This window comes from Oncorhynchus kisutch, unplaced genomic scaffold, assembly GCF_002021735.2.
Source record: "Oncorhynchus kisutch isolate 150728-3 unplaced genomic scaffold, Okis_V2 scaffold3953, whole genome shotgun sequence".
Lineage (NCBI taxonomy): Eukaryota > Metazoa > Chordata > Actinopteri > Salmoniformes > Salmonidae > Oncorhynchus > Oncorhynchus kisutch.
In genome coordinates this window covers 191971-196970 of record NW_022265898.1, presented here as the reverse complement: position 1 = coordinate 196970, position 5000 = coordinate 191971, and the positions used below count along the sequence as shown (strand labels likewise).

The 5000-nt window shown below is 48.8% G+C and overlaps 1 protein-coding gene across 2 annotated transcripts in view; it reads left to right on the top strand.

The window, feature by feature from the left end:
- The window catches only part of LOC109884467 (receptor-type tyrosine-protein phosphatase epsilon), a 150904-nt gene that overhangs the window by 52115 nt on the left and 93789 nt on the right, over positions 1-5000 (top strand). Inside the window, exon 1 of one of the 2 annotated variants that reach the window (XM_031821277.1) lies at positions 1986-2037. The exons of the other annotated variant lie outside the window; for it this stretch is intronic. The gene's annotated coding sequence lies outside the window, so the exon portion shown is untranslated. Of the gene's footprint in view, positions 1-1985; positions 2038-5000 lie in introns of those variants that run through there. 2 annotated transcript variants of the gene reach the window in all.

The window sequence follows — 5000 nt, the reverse complement described above, 5'->3', positions numbered from 1 at the left end:
CTCTCTGTTCAGGGCCAGTCACAGTGGACAGGTATTCTGCCGCTGTGTACTCTCTGTTCAGGGTCAGTCACAGTGGTCAGGTATTCTGCCGCTGTGTACTCTCTGTTCAGGGTCAGTCACAGTGGTCAGGTATTCTGCCGCTGTGTACTCTCTGTTTAGGGCCAGTCACAGTGGTCAGGTATTCTGCCGCTGTGTACTCTCTGTTTTGGGTCAGTCACAGTGGTCAGGTATTCTGCCACTGTGTCCTCTCTGTTTAGGGCCAAATAGCATTCTAGTTAGGGTCAGTCACAGTGGTTAGGTATTCTGCCACTGTGTCCTCTCTGTTTAGGGCCAAATAGCATTCTAGTTAGGGTCAGTCACAGTGGTCAGGTATTCTGCCGCTGTGTACTCTCTGTTTAAGGCCAAATAACATTCTAGTTTGGGTCAGTCACAGTGGTCAGGTATTCTGCCGCTGTGTACTCTCTGTTTAGGGCCAAATAGCATTCTAGTTTGGGTCAGTCACAGTGGTCAGGTATTCTGCCGCTGTGTACTCTCTGTTTAGGGTCAGTCACAGTGGTCAGGTATTCTGCCGCTGTGTACTCTCTGTTTAGGGTCAGTCACAGTGGTCAGGTATTCTGCCGCTGTGTACTCTCTGTTTAGGGCCAAATAGCATTCTAGTTTGGGTCAGTCACAGTGGTCAGGTATTCTGCCGCTGTGTACTCTCTGTTTAGGGTCAGTCACAGTGGTCAGGTATTCTGCCGCTGTGTACTCTCTGTTTAGGGTCAGTCACAGTGGTCAGGTATTCTGCCGCTGTGTACTCTCTGTTTAGGGTCAGTCACAGTGGTCAGGTATTCTGCCGCTGTGTACTCTCTGTTTAGGGTCAGTCACAGTGGTCAGGTATTCTGCCGCTGTGTACTCTCTGTTCAGGGCCAGGCACAGTGGTCAGGTATTCTGCCGCTGTGTACTCTCTGTTCAGGATCAGTCACAGTGGACAGGTATTCTGCCGCTGTGTACTCTCTGTTTAGGATCAGTCACAGTGGACAGGTATTCTGCCGCTGTGTACTCTCTGTTTAGGATCAGTCACAGTGGACAGGTATTCTGCCGCTGTGTACTCTCTGTTTAGGGTCAGTCACAGTGGACAGGTATTCTGCCGCTGTGTACTCTCTGTTTAGGGTCAGTCACAGTGGTCAGGTATTCTGCCGCTGTGTACTCTCTGTTTAGGGTCAGTCACAGTGGTCAGGTATTCTGCCGCTGTGTACTCTCTGTTTAGGGTCAGTCACAGTGGTCAGGTATTCTGCCGCTGTGTACTCTCTGTTTTGGGTCAGTCACAGTGGTCAGGTATTCTGCCGCTGTGTACTCTCTGTGTAGGGTCAGTCACAGTGGTCAGGTATTCTGCCGCTGTGTACTCTCTGTGTAGGGTCAGTCACAGTGGTCAGGTATTCTGCCGCTGTGTACTCTCTGTTTAGGGCCAAATAACATTCTAGTTCACTCTGTTTTTTTTGTTAATTCTTTCCAATATGTCAAGTAATTATCTTTTTGTTTTCTCATGATTTGTTTGGGTCTAATTATGTTGCTGTCCTGGGGCTCTGTGGGGTCTGTTTGTGTTTGTGAACAGAGCCCCAGGACCAGCTTGCTTAGGGGACTCTTCTCCAGGTTCGTCTCTCTGTAGGTGATGGCTTTGTTATGGAAGGTTTGGGAATCGCTTCCTTTTAGGTGGTTGTAGAATTTAACAGCTCTTTTCTGGATTTTGATAATTAGTGGGTATCGGCCTTATTCTGCTCTGCATGCATTATTTGGTGTTCTACGTTGTACACGGAGGATATTTTATCAGAATTCTGCATGCAGAGTCTCAATTTGGTGTTTGTCCCATTTTGTCAATTCTTGGTTGGTGAGCGGACCCCAGACCTCACAACCATAAAGGGCATTGGGTTCTATAACTGATTCAAGTATTTTTAGCCAGATCCTAATTGGTATGTTGAATTTTATGTTTCTTTTTATGTCTCTCAGATCGTTCACAGCTTTGTGGAAGTTACCTGTGGTGTTGATGTTTAGGCCGAGGTATGTATAGTTTTTTGTGTGCTCTAGGGCAACAGTGTCTAGATATCATTTGTATTTCTCTCTCTCTCTCTCTCTCTCTCTCTCTGTGTCTCTCTCTGTCTCTCTCTCTCTGTCTCTCTCTGTCTCTCTCTGTCTCTCTCTCTCTCTCTCTGTCTCTGTCTCTCTCTCTCTCTCTCTGTCTCTCTCTGTCTCTCTCTGTCTGTCTCTCTCTCTCTCTCTCTCAGTTCTCTGGTTCTCACAGTCCAGTACTAATTTTACACTCTCGTTTACTCCTCTCGACCACAAACAACCCTGCTGCTTAACACAGGATATGATCTAAATAGTTCCTCTTCCTCTTCCTGTCTTTTGGACACTGAGTCATCAGAGTCGGTACTACAAAATGACTAAGACCCAAACGGCACCCTTTCACCTCTATAGTGGGCCATGTAGTACACCTGATGTATATAGTGGACGCAGCCTATGACTAAGACCCAAAACATCTCTCTCTGCTAACCAGTGGTCAAACGCTTGATGTCCGTCAGAAGAGGCAGGAGATGAGAAGTCAGAGACAGCAGAGCGCTACAACATAACTATGAGACAGGAACAGCGTGGTTCCATGAACGAGGCGTGTAGTTCCATGATCGAGGCGTGTTGTTCCACATGAACGAGGCGTGTTGTTCCACATGAACGAGGCGTGTTGTTCCACATGAACGAGGCGTGTTGTTCCACATGATCGAGGCGTGTTGTTCCACATGATTGAGGCGTGTTGTTCCACATGATCGAGGCGTGTTGTTCCACATGATCGAGGCGTGTTGTTCCACATGATCGAGGCGTGTTGTTCCACATGAAAGCCTCCGTGTCAGTGTTCTTTAATATCCAACACTTTGACCTTTTTCATCACGATAATGTGAAGGACAGAACCCACCTCACCCTTCACCAGAACACATCACGTCCCTCAGTCAATTAGCTCATGGTTATTGCTGTAGACTGACGTCTACGGTCTACACACTGCTGTGAGAACACAACACATCACGTCCCTCAGACGATTAGCTCATGGTTATTGCTGTAGACTGACGTCTACGGTCTGGACACTGCTGTGAGAACACAACACATCACGTCCCTCAGTCGATTAGCTCATGGTTGTTGCTGTAGACTGACGTCTACGGTCTACACACTGCTGTGAGAACACAACACATCACGTCCCTCAGCCGATTAGCTCATGGTTATTGCTGTAGACTGACGTCTACGGTCTACACACTGCTGTGAGAACACAACACATCATCTCTGTTCAGAGTAGAGGAGATGTGGTGAGAGAGATGATGATATGAGTGTGTGTGTGTGTGTGTAGTGTGTGTGTGTGTGGTGTGTATGTGTGTGTGTGTGTGTGTGTGTGTGTGGTTGTGTGTGTGTGTGTGGTTGTGTGTGTGGTTGTGTGTGTGTGTGTGTGTGTGTGTGTGTGTGTGTGTGTGTGTGTGTGTGTGTGTGTGTGTGTGTGTGTGTGTGTGTGTGTGTGGGTGTGTGTGTGGTTGTGTGTGTGTGTGGGTGTGTGTGTGGTTGTGTGTGTGTGGTTGTGTGTGTGTGTGTGTGTGTGGTGAGAGTGTGTGTGGACTGTGTTGGACAGGGATACAGTGTTGGACAGGGATACAGCTGAGACAGTGTTGGACAGGGAGACAGCTGAGACAGTGTTGGACAGGGAGACGGTGTTGGACAGGGATACAGCTGAGACAGTGTTGGACAGGGAGACAGCTGAGACAGTGTTGGACAGGGATACAGCTGAGACAGTGTTGGACAGGGATACAGATGAGACAGTGTTGGACAGGGATACAGCTGAGACAGTGTTGGACAGGGATACAGATGAGACAGTGTTGGACAGGGAGACAGCTGAGAGACAGTGTTGGACAGTGAGACAGCTGAGACAGTGTTGGACAGGGATACAGCTGAGACAGTGTTGGACAGGGATACAGTGTTGGACAGGGATACAGCTGAGACAGTGTTGGACAGGGATACAGTGTTGGACAGGGATACAGCTGAGACAGTGTTGGACAGGGATACAGTGTTGGACAGGGATACAGTGTTGGACAGGGAGACAGTGTTGGACAGGGATACAGTGTTGGACAGGGAGACAGTGTTGGACAGGGAGACAGTGTTGGACAGAGATACAGCTGAGAGACAGTGTTGGACAGGGATACAGCTGAGACAGTGTTGGACAGGGATACAGCTGAGAGACAGTGTTGGACAGGGAGACAGCTGCGACTGTGTTGGACAGGGATTACAGTGTTGGACAGGGATACAGCTGAGACAGTGTTGGACAGGGATACAGCTGAGAGACAGTGTTGGACAGGGATACAGTGTTGGACAGGATAAGTGTTGGACAGGGAGACAGCTGAGACAGTGTTGGACAGGGATACAGTGTGGACAGGGATACAGCTGAGACAGTGTTGGACAGGGATACAGCTGAGAGGACAGTGTTGGACAGGGAGACAGCTGAGACTGTGTTGGACAGGGATACAGTGTTGGACAGGGATACAGCTGAGACAGTGTTGGACAGGGATACAGCTGAGAGACAGTGTTGGACAGGGAGACAGCTGAGACTGTGTTGGACAGGGATACAATGTTGGACTAGAGATACTATCCAGACAAGACATCAGACATGTAGCCTTGGTGGTGAGAGGAGAAGACCAGGGCAGAGAGAGAGAGATACTATCCAGACAAGACATCAGACATGTAGCCTTGATGGTGAGAGGAGAAGACCAGGGCAGAGAGAGAGATACTATCCAGAACAAGACATCAGACATGTAGCCTTGGTGGTGAGAGGAGAAGACCAGGGCAGAGAGAGGGAGATACTATCCAGACAAGACATCAGACATGTAGCCTTGGTGGTGAGAGGATAAGACCAGGGCAGAGAGAGAGAGATACTATCCAGACAAGACATCAGACATGTAGCCTTGGTGGTGAGAGGAGAAGACCAGGGCAGAGAGAGAGAT